This window comes from Bombina bombina, chromosome 8, assembly GCF_027579735.1.
Source record: "Bombina bombina isolate aBomBom1 chromosome 8, aBomBom1.pri, whole genome shotgun sequence".
Classification (NCBI taxonomy): domain Eukaryota; kingdom Metazoa; phylum Chordata; class Amphibia; order Anura; family Bombinatoridae; genus Bombina; species Bombina bombina.
In genome coordinates, this window is record NC_069506.1 from 171,257,630 (window position 1) to 171,278,597 (window position 20,968).

The following is a 20,968-nucleotide window of genomic DNA, read 5'->3' on the forward strand; positions in this document are numbered from 1 at the left end:
CAAATTTGGTGTGCAATACTTTTAAGGCTTTAAGACACTGTGGTGAAATTTTGGTGAATTTTGAACAATTCCTTCATACTTTTTCGCAATTGCAGTAATAAAGTGTGTTCAGTTTAAAATTTAAAGTGACAGTAACGGTTTTATTTTAAAACGTTTTTTGTACTTTGTTATCAAGTTTATGCCTGTTTAACATGTCTGAACTACCAGATAGACTGTGTTCTGAATGTGGGGAAGCCAGGGTTCCTTCTAATTTAAATAAATGTGATTTATGTGACACTGAAAATGATGCCCAAGATGATTCCTCAAGTGAGGGGAGTAAGCATGGTACTGCATCATTCCCTCCTTCGTCTACACGAGTCTTGCCCACTCAGGAGGCCCCTAGTACATCTAGCGCGCCAATACTCCTTACTATGCAACAATTAACGGCTGTAATGGATAATTCTATCAAAAACATTTTAGCCAAAATGCCCACTTATCAGCGTAAGCGCGACTGCTCTGTTTTAGATACTGAAGAGCATGAGGACGCTGATGATAATGGTTCTGAAATGCCCCTACACCAGTCTGAGGGGGCCAGGGAGGTTTTGTCTGAGGGAGAAATTTCAGATTCAGGGAAAATTTCTCAACAAGCTGAACCCGATGTGATTACATTTAAATTTAAGTTGGAACATCTCCGCGCTCTGCTTAGGGAGGTATTATCCACTCTGGATGATTGTGAGAATTTGATCATCCCAGAGAAACTATGTAAAATGGACAAGTTCCTAGAGGTCCCGGGGCTCCCAGAAGCTTTTCCTATACCCAAGCGGGTGGCGGACATTGTAAATAAAGAATGGGAAAGGCCCGGTATACCTTTCGTCCCTCCCCCCATATTTAAAAAATTGTTTCCTATGGTCGACCCCAGAAAGGACTTATGGCAGACAGTCCCCAAGGTCGAGGGAGCGGTTTCTACTTTAAACAAACGCACCACTATACCCATAGAAGATAGTTGTGCTTTCAAAGATCCTATGGATAAAAAATTAGAAGGTTTGCTTAAAAAAATGTTTGTTCAGCAAGGTTACCTTCTACAACCAATTTCATGCATTGTCCCTGTCACTACAGCCGCGTGTTTCTGGTTCGATGAACTAGTAAAGGCGATCGATAGTGATTCTCCTCCTTATGAGGAGATTATGGACAGAATCCGTGCTCTCAAATTGGCTAATTCTTTCACCCTAGACGCCACTTTGCAATTGGCTAGGTTAGCGGCGAAAAATTCTGGGTTTGCTATTGTGGCGCGCAGAGCGCTTTGGTTGAAATCTTGGTCAGCGGATGCGTCTTCCAAGAACAAACTACTTAACATTCCTTTCAAGGGGAAAACGCTGTTTGGCCCTGACTTGAAAGAGATTATCTCTGATATCACTGGGGGTAAGGGCCACGCCCTTCCTCAGGATAGGTCTTTCAAGGCCAAAAATAAACCTAATTTTCGTCCCTTTCGTAGAAACGGACCAGCCCCAAGTGCTACGTCCTCTAAGCAAGAGGGTAATACTTCTCAAGCCAAGCCAGCCTGGAGACCAATGCAAGGCTGGAACAAGGGAAAGCAGGCCAAGAAACCTGCCACTGCTACCAAGACAGCATGAAATGTTGGCCCCCGATCCGGGACTGGATCTGGTGGGGGGCAGACTCTCTCTCTTCGCTCAGGCTTGGGCAAGAGATGTTCTGGATCCTTGGGCACTAGAAATAGTCTCCCAAGGTTATCTTCTGGAATTCAAGGGGCTTCCCCCAAGGGGGAGGTTCCACAGGTCTCAATTGTCTTCAGACCACATAAAAAGACAGGCATTCTTACATTGTGTAGAAGACCTGCTAAAAATGGGAGTGATTCATCCTGTTCCATTAGGAGAACAAGGGATGGGGTTCTACTCCAATCTGTTCATAGTTCCCAAAAAAGAGGGAACGTTCAGACCAATCTTAGATCTCAAGATCTTAAACAAGTTTCTCAAGGTTCCATCGTTCAAGATGGAAACCATTCGAACAATTCTTCCTTCCATCCAGGAAGGTCAATTCATGACCACGGTGGATTTAAAGGATGCGTATCTACATATTCCTATCCACAAGGAACATCATCGGTTCCTAAGGTTCGCATTCCTGGACAAGCATTACCAGTTCGTGGCGCTTCCTTTCGGATTAGCCACTGCTCCAAGGATTTTCACAAAGGTACTAGGGTCCCTTCTAGCGGTGCTAAGTCCAAGGGGCATTGCAGTAGTACCTTACTTGGACGACATTCTGATTCAAGCGTCGTCCCTTCCTCAAGCAAAGGCTCACACGGACATAGTCCTGGCCTTTCTCAGATCTCACGGATGGAAAGTGAACGTGGAAAAGAGTTCTCTATCTCCGTCGACAAGGGTTCCCTTCTTGGGAACAATAATAGACTCCTTAGAAATGAGGATTTTTCTGACAGAGGCCAGAAAAACAAAACTTCTAAACTCTTGTCGGACACTTCATTCCGTTCCTCTTCCTTCCATAGCGCAGTGCATGGAAGTAATAGGTTTGATGGTAGCGGCAATGGACATAGTTCCTTTTGCGCGCATTCATCTAAGACCATTACAACTGTGCATGCTCAGTCAGTGGAATGGGGACTATACAGACTTGTCTCCGAAGATACAAGTAAATCAGAGGACCAGAGACTCACTCCGTTGGTGGCTGTCCCTGGACAACCTGTCACAAGGGATGACCTTCCGCAGACCAGAGTGGGTCATTGTCACGACCGACGCCAGTCTGATGGGCTGGGGCGCGGTCTGGGGATCCCTGAAAGCTCAGGGTCTTTGGTCTCGGGAAGAATCTCTTCTACCGATAAATATTCTGGAACTGAGAGCGATATTCAATGCTCTCAAGGCTTGGCCTCAGCTAGCGAAGGCCAAGTTCATACGGTTTCAATCAGACAACATGACGACTGTTGCGTACATCAACCATCAGGGGGGAACAAGGAGTTCCCTGGCGATGGAAGAAGTGACCAAAATCATTCAATGGGCGGAGACTCACTCCTGCCACCTGTCTGCAATCCACATCCCAGGAGTGGAAAATTGGGAAGCGGATTTTCTGAGTCGTCAGACATTGCATCCGGGGGAGTGGGAACTCCATCCGGAAATCTTTGCCCAAATCACTCAACTGTGGGGCATTCCAGACATGGATCTGATGGCCTCTCGTCAGAACTTCAAGGTTCTTTGCTACGGGTCCAGATCCAGGGATCCCAAGGCGACTCTAGTAGATGCACTAGTAGCACCTTGGACCTTCAAACTAGCTTATGTATTCCCGCCGTTTCCTCTCATCCCCAGGCTGGTAGCCAGGATCCATCAGGAGAGGGCGTCGGTGATCTTGATAGCTCCTGCGTGGCCACGCAGGACTTGGTATGCAGATCTGGTGAATATGTCATCGGCTCCACCATGGAAGCTACCTTTGAGACGAGACCTTCTTGTTCAAGGTCCGTTCGAACATCCGAATCTGGTCTCACTCCAGCTGACTGCTTGGAGATTGAACGCTTGATTTTATCAAAACGAGGGTTCTCAGATTCTGTTATTGATACTCTTGTTCAGGCCAGAAAGCCTGTAACTAGAAAAATTTACCACAAAATATGGAAAAAATATATCTGTTGGTGTGAATCTAAAGGATTCCCCTGGGACAAGGTAAAGATTCCTAAGATTCTATCCTTTCTTCAAGAAGGATTGGAGAAAGGATTATCTGCAAGTTCCTTGAAGGGACAGATTTCTGCCTTGTCTGTGTTACTCCACAAAAAGCTGGCAGCTGTGCCAGATGTTCAAGCCTTTGTTCAGGCTCTGGTTAGAATTAAGCCTGTTTACAAACCTTTGACTCCCCCTTGGAGTCTCAACTTAGTTCTTTCAGTTCTTCAGGGGGTTCCGTTTGAACCCTTACATTCCGTTGATATTAAGTTATTATCTTGGAAAGTTTTGTTTTTGGTTGCAATTTCTTCTGCCAGAAGAGTTTCAGAATTATCTGCTCTGCAGTGTTCTCCTCCTTATCTGGTGTTCCATGCAGATAAGGTGGTTTTACGTACTAAACCTGGTTTTCTTCCAAAAGTTGTTTCTAACAAAAACATTAACCAGGAGATAGTCGTGCCTTCTTTGTGTCCGAAACCAGTTTCGAAGAAGGAACGTTTGTTGCACAATTTGGATGTTGTTCGCGCTCTAAAATTCTATTTAGATGCTACAAAGGATTTTAGACAAACATCTTCCTTGTTTGTTGTTTATTCTGGTAAAAGGAGAGGTCAAAAAGCAACTTCTACCTCTCTCTCTTTTTGGATTAAAAGCATCATCAGATTGGCTTACGAGACTGCCGGACGGCAGCCTCCTGAAAGAATCACAGCTCATTCCACTAGGGCTGTGGCTTCCACATGGGCCTTCAAGAACGAGGCTTCTGTTGATCAGATATGTAGGGCAGCGACTTGGTCTTCACTGCACACTTTTACCAAATTTTACAAGTTTGATACTTTTGCTTCTTCTGAGGCTGTTTTTGGGAGAAAGGTTTTGCAAGCCGTGGTGCCTTCCATTTAGGTGACCTGATTTGCTCCCTCCCTTCATCCGTGTCCTAAAGCTTTGGTATTGGTTCCCACAAGTAAGGATGACGCCGTGGACCGGACACACCTATGTTGGAGAAAACAGAATTTATGTTTACCTGATAAATTACTTTCTCCAACGGTGTGTCCGGTCCACGGCCCGCCCTGGTTTTTTAATCAGGTCTGATAATTTATTTTCTTTAACTACAGTCACCACGGTATCATATGGTTTCTCCTATGCAAATATTCCTCCTTAACGTCGGTCGAATGACTGGGGTAGGCGGAGCCTAGGAGGGATCATGTGACCAGCTTTGCTGGGCTCTTTGCCATTTCCTGTTGGGGAAGAGAATATCCCACAAGTAAGGATGACGCCGTGGACCGGACACACCGTTGGAGAAAGTAATTTATCAGGTAAACATAAATTCTGTTTTTCAAGCAGGAAACGGTGGGAAAAAAAACAATAGAAAAATTATAAAGTCTTTAGCTTCAGAGATGTTATAGATATCCGATCATGTCCATTAGGCACAAACATGAGGTGGATCAATTTCATTGATAAAGCTTATGATCTGAAGCCTAGAAGCAGCAGAGCCTTTTGCTGAATGAGCTGAAAAAGAACAATTCCAGCTTCAGACATAACCCAGTTAATCCACCTCGCAATAGAAGTAGAAGATACAGGAGCATGAGGGGGAACAAAAGATCAAAGAAGTTGATTTTTTACAGAGTCTCTAAAAGAAGAAGTTTTAGATTCATAAACTTTCAGACATGAAACCACACATAAAGAAGGTTGACATGGAAAATAAGGATAAAAAATAGAAGATAAAGTTTTTGTTCTTCGAGAAATAAGAAAAGTGACACCTCCAGGAGAAAAACATTTAGAGTTGAAAGCAAGAGCTCAGACATCAGAAACTCTACGAAAAGAGATAAGACAGGTGAGTAGCAAGTTTAGCAGAAATTTGTTTAAGAGATAAGGAGTCATTAGAAGGCCAAGATTTAAAGAGAAAACATTAATCTAATTGATTTAAGAAGGCGACAAACTAAAGGATGTTTACTGATAGGAGAGTTGTTGATAAAATTATGTCTAGCAGAAATAGCAGATCTAGAAAGATTTATAGTTCTGTAAGCAAGGCCTAAGTCGAAAAGATGAGATAAAAAATTTAACACTTGAGTTAGAGATGCTGAAAAAGGATCCATGTCCCTAGACAAGCACCAGCTAGACCATCTGGACCATGTGGAAAGATAGGATTTATGGGTTCCTGGAGCCCATGAGTCCCGCATGAGAGTCCTTGCTGATTCTGAAAGGTCGTGGAGATTTCTGACTTACCCGTAATTGACCAAGCTATAAGTCTGAGTGATTGGTCCAGAATAAGATTGTGTGAATTGCCTACTGGATCTAGAAGTAGTTCTGGAAATAGAGGGAGAAGAGGGAATTTGAACGACATTTCCAGAAGGGAAGGTTACCAAGCTTGAGTTGGCCAAAGAGGAGTTATCAATAGAAGGGACAAGAGATTCCTGCGAACTACCAAAATCGTCCGAGCAATCAGTGAAAAAGGAGGGAACACATAAACTCCGAGATTCGGCCACTGTTGAAGGAACGCATCTATAGCTAATGCATCCGGATCCAGGCGCCAACTGAAGTATTGAGGAAGTTGGTGATTGAGACGGGATGCAAAAATATCCAAATTAAAAGGACCACAAAGAGATTGAACCGAAAGAAAAATGTTTCTGATCAACATCCAATCGCTGGAGTCTCTTAAAAAAACGAGAACCCCAATCCGCAGCTGAATTTGAGAGACCGGGAATATATTCTGCTTTGATAGAAATATTCCTGTCTTGACACAGATGAATAAAATCTTTGGTAATGTTGGAAAGATTTCTTGACTTTGTACCACCTAAACAATTGAGATATCTGACTGCAGAAATATTGTCCATGCCAAGAAAGGATGGAAGCTGGAGCAAAAGATTTTACAAAACTTTTTACAGCAAACGATCCGCCCAAAAGTTCCAAACAATTTTATATGAAGGTTTTTCTCTTCTGAGGACCATTTGCCCGGACTCTATAATAATATCCGAAGATTTTCCAAAAATAGCTTTCCCGTTGCAAGCTTCCATATGAGCAAGCCACCATGAAAGCTCCTCTTTGGAATCTGAAGATAAAGGAATGAGATGAGAATAAGAAAATCCTTTCTGAAGATAAGAAATTTTTAATCATTGAAGTTCGCAATAATGAAGGGGGGCAGGAAATAGAGGATAAAAGTAACCCAACTATTCTGGCTATCTGAATTGTTTGGAAAGAGTCTTTGAAATTTCCTTTTTTATATTATTTATTTTCACTTGGGGAAGACTTAACATTGACTTCGAAGTATCTATAAGAAAACCTAGAAAGACTAAAATTCTTGGAGGGAGTTAAAACTGATATCTCTTTGTTCACCAGAAAACCCAAATTTCTTTCATGTAATTAGCAAGAGTCCATGAGCTAGTGACGTATGGGATATACCTTCCTACCAGGAGGGGCAAAGTTTCCCAAACCTCAAAATGTCTCCTATGGAGGTAGTGAAGTAAGTTTGTGCTAGATTCTACGTTGATATGCGCTCCGCAGCAGGTTGGAGCCCGGTTTTCCTCTCAGCGTGCAGTGAATGTCAGAGGGATGTGAGGAGAGTATTGCCTATTTGAATGCAATGATCTCCTTCTATGGGGTCTATTTCATAGGTTCTCTGTTATCGGTCGTAGAGATTCATCTCTTACCTCCCTTTTCAGATCGTCAATATACTCATATATATACCATTACCTCTGCTGATTTTCGTTTCAGTACTGGTTTGGCTTTCTACAACATGTAGACGAGTGTCCTGGGGTAAGTAAGTCTTATTTTCTGTGACACTCTAAGCTATGGTTGGGCGCTTTTTTATAAAGTTCTAAATATATGTATTCAAACATTTATTTGCCTTGACTCAGGATGTTCAACATTCCTTATTTTCAGACAGTCAGTTTCATATTTGGGATAATGCATTTGAATCAATCATTTTTTCTTACCTTAAAAAATTTGACTTTTTCCCTGTGGGCTGTTAGGCTCGCGGGGGCTGAAAATGCTTCATTTTATTGCGTCATTCTTGGCGCAGACTTTTTTGGCGCAAAAAATCTTTTCTGTTTCCGGCGTCATACGTGTCGCCGGAAGTTGCGGAATTTTTTAACGTTCTTTTGCGCCAAAAATGTCGGCGTTCCGGATGTGGCGTCATTTTTGGCGCCAAAAGCATTTAGGCGCCAAATAATGTGGGCGTCTTATTTGGCGCTAAAAAAATATGGGCGTCTCTTTTGTCTCCACATTATTTAAGTCTCATTTTTCATTGCTTCTGGTTGCTAGAAGTTTGTTCTTTGGCATTTTTTCCCATTCCTGAAACTGTCATTTAAGGAATTTGATCAATTTTGCTTTATATGTTGTTTTTTCTCTTACATATTGCAAGATGTCTCATGTTGCATCTGAGTCAGAAGATACTTCAGGAAAATCGCTGCCTGGTGCTGGAACTACCAAAGCTAAGTGTATCTGCTGTAAAGTTTTGGTAGCTGTTCCTCCAGCTGTTGTTTGTATTAAATGTCATGACAAACTTGTTAATGCAGAAAATATTTCCTTTAGTAAAATACCATTACCTGTTGCAGTTCCATCAACATCTAATGTTCAGAGTGTTCCTGATAACATAAGAGATTTTGTTTCTGAATCCATCAAGAAGGCTATGTCTGTTATTCCTCCTTCTAGTAAACATAAAAAGTCTTTTAAAACTTCTCTTTATCCAGATGAATTTTTAAATGAACATCATCATTCTGATTCTAATGATTCTTCTGGTTCAGAGGATTCTGTTTCAGAGGTTGATGCTGATAAATCTTCATATTTATTTAAAATGGAATTTATTCGTTCTTTACTTAAAGAAGTCCTAATTGCATTAGAAATTGAGGATTCTGGTCCTCTTGATACTAAATCTAAACGTTTAGACAAGATCTTTAAATCTCCTGTAGTTATTCCAGAAGTTTTTCCTGTTCCTGGTGCTATTTCTGAAGTAATTTCCAGGGAATGGAATAATTTGGGTAATTCATTTACTCCTTCTAAACGTTTTAAGCAATTATATCCTGTGCCGTCTGACAGATTAGAGTTTTGGGACAAAATCCCTAAAGTTGATGGGGCTATCTCTACCCTTGCTAAACGTACTACTATTCCTACGGCAGATGGTACTTCCTTTAAGGATCCTTTAGATAGGAAAATTGAATCCTTTCTAAGAAAAGCTTATTTGTGTTCAGGTAATCTTAGACCTGCTATATCTTTGGCGGATGTTGCTGCAGCTTCAACTTTTTGGTTGGAAACTTTAGCGCAACAAGTAACAGATCATGATTCTCATAACATTATTATTCTTCTTCAACATGCTAATAATTTTATCTGTGATGCCATTTTTGATATTATCAGAGTTGATGTCAGGTTTATGTCTCTAGCTATTTTAGCTAGAAGAGCTTTATGGCTTAAAACTTGGAATGCTGATATGTCTTCTAAATCGACTCTACTTTCCCTTTCTTTCCAGGGTAATAAATTATTTGGTTCTCAGTTGGATTCTATTATCTCAACTGTTACTGGTGGGAAAGGAACTTTTTTACCACAGGATAAAAAATCTAAGGGTAAAAACAGGGCTAATAATCGTTTTCGTTCCTTTCGTTTCAACAAAGAACAAAAGCCTGATCCTTCATCCTCAGGAGCAGTTTCAGTTTGGAAACCATCTCCAGTCTGGAATAAATCCAAGCCTTCTAGAAAAGCAAAGCCAGCTTCTAAGTCCACATGAAGGTGCGGCCCTCATTCCAGCTCAGCTGGTAGGGGGCAGATTACGTTTTTTCAAAGAAATTTGGATCAATTCTGTTCACAATCTTTGGATTCAGAACATTGTTTCAGAAGGGTACAGAATTGGTTTCAAGATGAGACCTCCTGCAAAGAGATTTTTTCTTTCCCGTGTCCCAGTAAACCCAGCGAAAGCTCAAGCATTTCTGAAATGTGTTTCAGATCTAGAGTTGGCTGGAGTAATTATGCCAGTTCCAGTTCTGGAACAGGGGCTGGGGTTTTATTCGAATCTCTTCATTGTACCAAAGAAGGAGAATTCCTTCAGACCAGTTCTGGATCTAAAAATATTGAATCGTTATGTAAGGATACCAACATTCAAAATGGTAACTGTAAGGACTATCCTGCCTTTTGTTCAGCAAGGGCATTATATGTCTACAATAGATTTACAGGATGCATATCTGCATATTCCGATTCATCCAGCTCACTATCAGTTTCTGAGATTCTCTTTCCTGGACAAGCATTACCAGTTTGTGGCTCTGCCGTTTGGCCTAGCAACAGCTCCAAGAATTTTTACAAAGGTTCTCGGTGCCCTTCTGTCTGTAATCAGAGAACAGGGTATTGTGGTATTTCCTTATTTGGACGATATCTTGGTACTTGCTCAGTCTTCACATTTAGCAGAATTTCATACGAATCGACTTTTGTTGTTTCTTCAAGATCATGGTTGGAGGATCAATTCACTAAAAAGTTCATTGATTCCTCAGACAAGGGTAACCTTTTTGGGTTTCCAGATAGATTCAGTGTCCATGACTCTGTCTTTGACAGACAAGAGACGTCTAAAATTGATTTCAGCTTGTCGAAACCTTCAGTCACAATCATTCCCTTCGGTAGCCTTATGCATGGAAATTCTAGGTCTTATAACTGCTGCATCGGACGCAATCCCCTTTGCTCGTTTTCACATGCGACCTCTTCAGCTCTGTATGCTGAACCAATGGTGCAGGGATTACACAAAGATATCTCAATTAATATCTTTAAAACCGATTGTACGACACTCTCTGACGTGGTGGACAGATCACCATCGTTTAGTTCAGGGGGCTTCTTTTGTTCTTCCGACCTGGACTGTAATTTCAACAGATGCAAGTCTTACAGGTTGGGGAGCTGTGTGGGGGTCTCTGACGGCACAAGGGGTTTGGGAATCTCAGGAGGTGAGATTACCGATCAATATTTTGGAACTCTGTGCAATTTTCAGAGCTCTTCAGTCTTGGCCTCTTCTGAAGAGAGAATCGTTCATTTGTTTTCAGACAGACAATGTCACAACTGTGGCATACATCAATCATCAAGGAGGGACTCACAGTCCTCTGGCTATGAAAGAAGTATCTCGAATTCTGGTTTGGGCGGAATCCAGCTCCTGTCTAATCTCTGCGGTTCATATTCCAGGTATAGACAATTGGGAAGCGGATCATCCGGGCGAATGGTCTCTTCACCCAGAGGTATTTCTTCAGATTGTTCAAATGTGGGAACTTCCAGAAATAGATCTGATGGCTTCTCATCTAAACAAGAAACTTCCCAGGTATCTGTCCAGATCCCGGGATCCTCAGGCGGAGGCAGTGGATGCTTTATCACTTCCTTGGAAGTATCATCCTGCCTATATCTTTCCGCCTCTAGTTCTTCTTCCAAGAGTAATCTCCAAGATTCTGAAGGAATGCTCGTTTGTTCTGCTGGTAGCTCCAGCATGGCCTCACAGGTTTTGGTATGCGGATCTTGTCCGCATGGCCTCTTGCCAACCGTGGACTCTTCCGTTAAGACCAGACCTTCTGTCGCAAGGTCCTTTTTTCCATCAGGATCTCAAATCCTTAAATTTAAAGGTATGGAGATTGAACGCTTGATTCTTGGTCAAAGAGGTTTCTCTGACTCTGTGATTAATACTGTTACAGGCTCGTAAATCTGTATCTAGAGAGATATATTATAGAGTCTGGAAAACTTATATTTCTTGGTGTCTTTCTCATAATTTTTCCTGGCATTCTTTTAGAATTCCGAGAATTTTACAGTTTCTTCAGGATGGTTTAGATAAAGGTTTGTCCGCAAGTTCCTTGAAAGGTCAAATCTCTGCTCTTTCTGTTCTTTTTCACAGAAAGATTGCTAATATTCCTGATATTCATTGTTTTGTACAAGCCTTGGTTCGTATAAAACCTGTCATTAAGTCAATTTCTCCTCCTTGGAGTTTGAATTTGGTTCTGGGGGCTCTTCAAGCTCCTCCGTTTGAACCTATGCATTCATTGGACATTAAATTACTTTCTTGGAAAGTTTTGTTCCTTTTGGCCATCTCTTCTGCCAGAAGAGTCTCTGAATTGTCTGCTCTTTCTTGTGAGTCTCCTTTTCTGATTTTTCATCAGGATAAGGCGGTGTTGCGAACTTCTTTTAAATTTTTACCTAAGGTTGTGAATTCCAACAACATTAGTAGAGAAATTGTAGTTCCTTCATTATGCCCTAATCCTAAGAATTCTAAGGAGAAATCATTGAATTCTTTGGATGTTGTTAGAGCTTTGAAATATTATGTTGAAGCTACTAAGACTTTCCGAAAGACTTCTAGTCTATTTGTCATCTTTTCCGGTTCTAGAAAAGGCCAGAAAGCTTCTGCCATTTCTTTGGCATCTTGGTTGAAATCTTTAATTCATCATGCCTATGTTGAGTCGGGTAAAACTCCGCCTCAGAGGATTACAGCTCATTCTACTAGGTCAGTTTCTACTTCCTGGGCGTTTAGGAATGAAGCTTCGGTTGATCAGATTTGCAAAGCAGCAACTTGGTCTTCTTTGCATACTTTTACTAAATTCTACCATTTTGATGTGTTTTCTTCTTCTGAAGCTGTTTTTGGTAGAAAAGTACTTCAGGCAGCTGTTTCAGTTTAAATCTTCTGCTTATATTTTTAATATTAAACTTTATTTTGGGTGTGGATTATTTTCAGCGGAATTGGCTGTCTTTATTTTATCCCTCCCTCTCTAGTGACTCTTGCGTGGAAGATCCACATCTTGGGTAGTCATTATCCCATACGTCACTAGCTCATGGACTCTTGCTAATTACATGAAAGAAAACATAATTTATGTAAGAACTTACCTGATAAATTCATTTCTTTCATATTAGCAAGAGTCCATGAGGCCCGCCCTTTTTTGTGGTGGTTATGATTTTTTGTATAAAGCACAATTATTCCAATTCCTTATTTTTTATGCTTTCGCACTTTTTCTTATCACCCCACTTCTTGGCTATTCGTTAAACTGATTTGTGGGTGTGGTGAGGGGTGTATTTATAGGCATTTTGAGGTTTGGGAAACTTTGCCCCTCCTGGTAGGAATGTATATCCCATACGTCACTAGCTCATGGACTCTTGCTAATATGAAAGAAATGAATTTATCAGGTAAGTTCTTACTTAAATTATGTTTTTCCAAAAGATTGATAGTTGTAGACAATTGGGATTGAAGAGAGAGATAATTCTGATTCATTAAAAGAATGTCGTCCAAGTAAATAATGAGACGAACACCCCTCTGTCTCAGCCAAGGAACTAGTGGTTTGAGAAGTTTCGTAAAGTTCCAAGGGGGGCAGAGGAGAGGCCAAAAGGAAGGCAAGTAAAATTCCAAATTTGATTGTTCCAGGAAAAAGTTAGATATTTCCAATGTTCTAGGGAAATAGGAACTGTTACATAAGCATCAGATAGATCCAACCTGACTAACCAATCGTCCAAAAGGCAATCCCTTAAAAGATGAATACCTTCTAATTTGAAGTAGTTGTAAGCAACTAAAGCGTTTAGAGATCTGAGATTGATGACTGGTCTGAATTTACCATTTTTCTTTTTTACTAAAAATATATTGCTGAAAAAGGCCAAATGAGGATTTAAACTTGGCATAATTGAATCTTTCTCCTGTTAATTGTAGTCAGTCCACGGGTCATCCATTACTTATGGGATTATAACTCCTCCTTAACAGGAAGTGCAAGAGGATCACCCAAGCAGAGCTGCTATATAGCTCCTCCCCTCTACGTCATATCCAGTCATTCTCTTGCACCTAACTAAAGATAGGACGTGTGAGAGGACTGTGGTGTGTTAAACTTAGTTTTTATTTCTTCAATCAAAAGTTTGTTATTTTAAACGGCACCGGAGTGTGTTGTTTGTTCTCAGGCAGCATTAGAAGAAGAATCTGCCTGAGTTTTCTATGATCTTAGCGGTCGTAACTAAGATCCACTTGCTGTTCTCGGCCATTCTGAGGAGTGAGGTAACTTCAGAACAGGGGATAGCATGCAGGGCCCACCTGCAAGGAGGTATGTGCAGTAAATTATTTTCTAAGGAATGGAATTGACTGAGAAAATACTGCTAATACCGATGTAATGTAAGTGCAGCCTTAAATGCAGTAGTAGCGACTGGTATCAGGCTGATATGTATGTATACTCTGAGGTATTTCTGGGGAATGGAATTTCACTAAGAAAATACTGTCAATATTAAAGTAATATTTGAGCCTGCACTGCAGTGAAAGCGACTAGCAGCAGGCTTATTAATAACACTTCATAATTTTCAATTTTAAAACGTTTACTGGCATGTTAATCGTTTTTTCTGAGGTACTTGGTGATAAAACTTTATGGGCATGATTTTTACCACATGGCTGTCGTTTTTTTCTGCATAAAAACAGTTTACTGAGCTTCCCCACTGTTGTAATATGAGTGGGAGGGGCCTATTTTAGCGCTTTATTGCGCAGTAAAAATTTAGTCACAGTCTTCTTATTTCTTCCTCCATGATCCAGGACGTCTCTACAGAGCCCAGGGGTCTCCAAAACTAGTTTTGAGGGAGGTAATCAGTCACAGCAGACCTGTGACAGTGTGTTTGACTGTGAGAAAAACGTTTATTATTTCAACTGTTATCTGTTTTGGGTATTAAGGGGTTAATCATCCTTTTGCTGGTGGGTGCAATCCTCTGCTAACTTTATACATTTTCTGTTAAAATTTGGTTGTTTTAACATATTTGGTTCATTGTTAATTCAACTGTGTCACATTTTTATGTTTCTTAAAGGCGCAGTAGCGTTTTTTATATAGCTTGTAAATTTATTTAAAAGTTTTTTCCAAGCTTGCTAGTGTTATTGCTAGTCTGTTTAAACATGTCTGACACAGATGAATCTGTTTGTTCACTATGTTTAAAGGCCAATGTGGAGCCCAATAGAAATTTGTGCACTCAATGTATAGATGTTACTTTGAATAAAAGTCAAACTTTATATGTTAAAAAAATATCACCAGACAACGAGGGGGAAGTTATGCCGACTAACTCTCCTCATGTGTCAGTACCTTCGCCTCCCGCTCAGGAGGTGCGTGATATTGTGGCGCCAAGTACATCAGGGCGGCCCATACAAATCACTTTGCAAGACATGGCTAATGTTATGACTGAAGTACTATCTAAATTGCCAGAATTAAGAGGTAAACGCGATCACTCTGGGGTAAGAACAGAGTGCGCTGATAATAGTAGAGCCATGTCTGATACTGCGTCACAATTTGCAGAACATGAGGACGGAGAGCTTCATTCTGTGGGTGACGGATCTGATCCAAGTAAACTGGATTCAGAGATTTCAAATTTTAAATTTAAGCTTGAGAACCTCCGTGTATTACTAGGGGAGGTATTAGCGGCTCTGAATGATTGTAACACGGTTGCAATTCCAGAGAAAGTATGTAGGCTGGATAAATATTTTGCGGTACCGGCGTGTACTGACGTTTTTCCTATACCTAAAAGGCTTACAGAAATTGTTAACAAGGAGTGGGATAGACCCGGTGTGCCCTTTTCACCCCCTCCTATATTTAGAAAAATGTTTCCAATAGACGCCACCACACGGGACCTATGGCAGACGGTCCCTAAGGTGGAGGGAGCAGTTTCTACTCTGGCTAAGCGCACCACTATCCCGGTGGAGGATAGCTGTGCTTTTTCAGATCCAATGGATAAAAAGTTAGAGGGTTACCTTAAGAAAATGTTTGTTCAGCAAGGTTTTATATTACAACCCCTTGCATGCATTGCGCCTGTCACGGCTGCGGCGGCATTCTGGTTTGAGTCTCTAGAAGAGACCCTTAGCACAGCTCCGTTGGATGAGATTATAAACAAGCTTAAAGTCCTTAAGCTAGCTAATTCATTTATTTCTGATGCCGTAGTACACTTAACTAAACTTACGGCTAAGAACTCCGGATTCGCCATTCAAGCGCGCAGAGCGCTGTGGCTTAAATCCTGGTCAGCTGATGTGACTTCTAAATCTAAATTGCTTAATATTCCTTTCAAAGGGCAGACATTATTCGGGCCCGGCTTGAAAGAAATTATCGCTGACATTACTGGAGGTAAGGGCCATGCCCTGCCTCAAGACAGGGCTAAACCAAAGGCTAAACAGTCTAATTTTCGTGCCTTTCGTAACTTCAAGGCAGGAGCAGCATCAACTTCCTCCACTCCAAGACAGGAAGGAACTGTTGCTCGCTACAGACAGGGCTGGAAACCTAACCAGTCCTGGAACAAGGGCAAGCAGGCCAGAAAACCTGCTGCTGCCCCTAAGACAGCATGAAGTGAGGGCCCCCGATCCGGAAACGGATATAGTGGGGGGCAGACTTTCTCTCTTTGCCCAGGCTTGGGCAAGAGATGTCCAGGATCCCTGGGCGTTGGAAATCATATCTCAGGGATATCTTCTGGACTTCAAAGCTTCTCCTCCACAAGGGAGATTTCATCCTTCAAGGTTATCTGCAAACCAGATAAAGAAAGAGGCGTTTCTACGCTGTGTACAAGACCTCTTACTAATGGGAGTGATCCACCCAGTTCTGCGGTCGGAACACGGGCAAGGATTCTATTCAAATCTGTGGTTCCCAAAAAAGAGGGAACCTTCAGACCAATCTTGGACTTAAAGATCCTAAACAAATTCCTAAGAGTTCCATGGTTCAAAATGGAAACTATTCGAACCATCTTACCCATGATCCAAGAGGGTCAGTACATGACCACAGTGGATTTAAAGGATGCCTACCTTCACATACCGATTCACAAGGATCATTACCGGTATCTAAGATTTGCCTTCCTAAACAGGCATTACCAGTTTGTAGCTCTTCCCTTCGGGTTAGCTACGGCTCCAAGAATCTTTACAAAGGTTCTGGGCTCTCTTCTGGCGGTACTAAGACCGCGAGGCATAGCGGTAGCTCCGTACCTAGACGACATTCTGATACAAGCGTCAAGTTTCCAAACTGCCAAGTCTCATACAGAGTTAGTTCTGGCATTTCTAAGGTCGCATGGGTGGAAGGTGAACGTAGAAAAGAGTTCTCTATTGCCACTCACAAGAGTTCCCTTTCTAGGGACTCTTATAGATTCTGTAGAAATGAAAATTTACCTGACGGAGGACAGGTTATCAAAACTTCTAAATGCTTGCCGTGTCCTTCATTCCATTCAACACCCGTCAGTGGCTCAGTGCATGGAGGTAATCGGCTTAATGGTGGCGGCAATGGACATAGTACCATTTGCGCGCCTGCATCTCAGACCGCTGCAATTGTGCATGCTAAGTCAGTGGAATGGGGATTACTCAGATTTGTCCCCTCTGCTAAATCTGGATCAAGAGACCAGAGATTCTCTTCTATGGTGGCTTTCTCGGCCACATCTGTCCAAGGGGATGCCCTTCCGCAGGCCAGATTGGACGATTGTAACAACAGACGCCAGCCTTCTAGGTTGGGGCGCAGTCTGGAATTCCCTGAAGGATCAGGGATCATGGACTCAGGAGGAGAGACTCCTTCCAATAAACATTCTGGAATTAAGAGCAATTTTCAATGCTCTTCTGGCTTGGCCTCAGTTAGCAACTCTGAGGTTCATCAGGTTTCAGTCGGACAACATCACAACTGTGGCTTACATCAACCATCAAGGAGGAACAAGGAGTTCCCTAGCGATGATGGAAGTCTCAAAGATAATTCGCTGGGCAGATTCTCACTCTTGCCACCTATCAGCGATCCACATCCCAGGCGTGGAGAACTGGGAGGCGGATTTTCTAAGTCGCCAGATCTTTCATCCGGGGGAGTGGGAACTTCATCCGGAGGTGTTTGCCCAACTGCTTCATCATTGGGGCAAACCAGATCTGGATCTCATGGCGTCTCGCCAGAACGCCAAGCTTCCTTGTTACGGATCCAGGTCCAGGGACCCGGGAGCGGTGCTGATAGATGCTCTGACAGCACCTTGGGTCTTCAACATGGCTTATGTGTTTCCACCTTTCCCGATGCTTCCTCAATTGATTGCCAGGATCAAACAGGAGAGAGCATTGGTGATTCCTATAGCGCCTGCGTGGCCACGCATGACCTGGTATGCAGATCTAGTGGACATGTCGTCCTGTCCACCATGGTCTCTGCCTCTGAGACAGGACCTTCTGATTCAGGGTCCTTTCAAACATCCAAATCTAATTTCTCTGAGGCTGACTGCATGGAGATTGAACGCTTGATTCTATCAAAGCGTGGATTCTCGGAGTCAGTGATTGATACCTTAATACAGGCTAGGAAACCTGTTACCAGGAAAATTTACCATAAAATATGGCGTAAATACTTATATTGGTGCGAATCCAAGAGTTACTCATGGAGTAAGGTTAGGATTCCTAGGATATTGTCTTTTCTACAAGAGGGTTTAGAAAAGGGTTTATCTGCTAGTTCGTTAAAGGGATAGATTTCAGCTCGGTCTATCCTTTTACACAAACGTCTGGCAGAAGTTCCAGACGTTCAGGCTTTTTGTCAGGCTTTGGCTAGGATTAAGCTTGTGTTTAAGACTGTTGCTCCGCCGTGGAGCTTAAACTTAGTTCTTAACGTTCTGCAAGGTGTTCCGTTTGAACCCCTTCATTCCATCGATATCAAGCTGTTATCTTGGAAAGTTCTGTTTTTAATGGCTATTTCCTCGGCTCGAAGTGTCTCTGAGTTATCGGCCTTACATTGTGATTCTCCTTATCTGATTTTTCATTCAGACAAGGTAGTTCTGCGTACTAAACCTGGGTTCTTACCTAAGGTAGTCACTAACAAGAATATCAATCAAGAGATTGTTGTTCCATCATTGTGTCCTAACCCTTCTTCAAAGAAGGAACGACTTTTGCACAATCTGGACGTCGTCCGTGCCCTGAAATTTTATTTGCAGGCAACTAAAGATTTTCGTCAAACTTCTTCCCTGTTTGTCGTTTATTCTGGACAGAGGAGAGGTCAAAAAGCTTCGGCTACCTCTCTCTCTTTTTGGCTTCGTAGCATAATACGTTTAGCCTATGAGACTGCTGGACAGCAGCCTCCTGAAAGGATTACAGCTCATTCTACTAGAGCTGTGGCTTCCACTTGGGCCTTTAAGAATGAGGCCTCTGTTGAACAGATTTGCAAGGCTGCAACTTGGTCTTCACTTCACACTTTTTTAAAATTTTACAAATTTGACACTTTTGCTTCTTCGGAGGCTGTTTTTGGGAGAAAGGTTCTACAGGCAATGGTTCCTTCCGTGTGAAGATCCTGCCTGTCCCTCCCGTCATCCGTGTACTTTTAGCTTTGGTATTGGTATCCCATAAGTAATGGATGACCCGTGGACTGACTACACTTAACAGGAGAAAATATAATTTATGCTTACCTGATAAATTAATTTCTCCTGTAGTGTAGTCAGTCCATGGCCCGCCCTGTTTTTACGGCAGGTCTAAATTTCTCCAACATAGGTGTGTCCGGTCCACGGCGTCATCCTTACTTGTGGGATATTCTCTTCCCCAACAGGAAATGGCAAAGAGCCCAGCAAAGCTGGTCACATGATCCCTCCTAGGCTCCGCCTACCCCTGTCATTCTCTTTGCCGTTGCACCGGCAACATCTCCACGGAGATGGTTAAGAGTTTTTTGGTGTTTAAATGTAGTTTTTATCCTTCAATCAAGTGTTTGTTATTTTAAAATAGTGCTGGTATGTACTATTTACTCTGAAACAGAAAAGAGATGAAGATTTCTGTTTGTAAGAGGAAGATGATTTTAGCAAACGTTACTAAAATCGATTGCTGTTTCCACACAGGACTGTTGAGATGAAGTAACTTCAGTTGGGGGAAACAGTTGGCAGACTTTTCTGCTTGAGGTATGACTGGCCACATTTCTAACAAGACTTTGTAATGCTGGAAGGCTGTCATTTCCCCTATGGGGACCGGTAAGCCATTTTCTTAGATTAAGTAAAAGAATAAAGGGCTTTATAAGGGCTTAAAAAACTGGTAGACATTTTTCTGGGCTAAAACGATTACTTTGCTAAGCATATTTGGCAGATTATAACTCTTAATAGTTATTATAATCTTGGGGATTGTTAAAAAATGGCAGGCACTGTATTGGACACCTTTTTCAGATGGGGGCCTTTTCTAGTCATAGGCAGAGCCTCATTTTCGCGCCACTAATGTGCAGTTGTTTTTGGAAAGCAAGGCATGCAGATGCATGTGTGAGGAGCTAAGAACCACTTAAAAAGCTTATAGAAGGCGTCATTTGGTATCGTATTCCCCTCTGGGCTTGGTTGGGTCTCAGCAAAGCAGATACCTGGGACTGTATATTGGTTAAATGTAAAAACGGCTCCGGTTCCGTTATTTTAAGGGTTAAAGCTTTCAAATTTGGTGTGCAATACTTTTAAGGCTTTAAGACACTGTGGTGAAATTTTGGTGAATTTTGAACAATTCCTTCATGCTTTTTCACATATTCAGTAATAAAGTGTGTTCTGTTTAAAATTTAAAGTGACAGTAACGGTTTTATTTCAAAACGTTTTTTGTGCTTTGTTGACTAGTTTAAGCCTGTTTAACATGTCTGAACCATCAGATAAGCGATGTTCTATATGTATGAAAGCCAAGGTTTCTCCCCATTTAAATATATGTGATGATTGTGACATAGTGTCCAAACAAAGTAGGGACAATGATGCCACAGATAATGATATTGCCCAAGATGATTCCTCAAATGAGGGGAGTAAGCATGGTACTGCATCATCCCCTTCTGTGTCTACACCAGTTTTGCCCACACAAGAGGCCCCTAGTACATCTAGTGCGCCAATACTTATTACCATGCAACAATTAACGGCTGTTATGGATAATTCTATTGCAAACATTTTATCTAAAATGCCTACTTATCAGAGAAAGCGCGATTGCTCTGTTTTAAACACTGAAGAGCAAGAGGACGCTGATGATAACGGTTCTGACATACCCTCACACCAATCTGAAGGGGCCAGGAGGGAGGTTTTGTCTGAGGGAGAAATTTCAGATTCAGGAAAAATTTCTCAACAAGCTGAACCTGATGTTGTAACATTTAAATTAGAACATCTACGCGCACTGCTTAAGGAGGTGTTATCTACTCTGGATGATTGTGACAATTTGGTCATTCCAGAGAAATTATGTAAGATGGACAAGTTCCTAGAGGTTCCGGTGCCCCCCGATGCTTTTGCTATACCCAAGCGGGTGGCGGACATAGTAAATAAGGAGTGGGAAAGGCCCGGCATACCTTTTGTTCCTCCCCCTATATTTAAGAAATTATTTCCTATAGTCGACCCCAGAAAGGACTTATGGCAGACAGTCCCCAAGGTCGAGGGGGCGGTTTCAACTCTAAACAAACGCACTACTATTCCCATAGAAGATAGTTGTGCTTTCAAAGATCCTATGG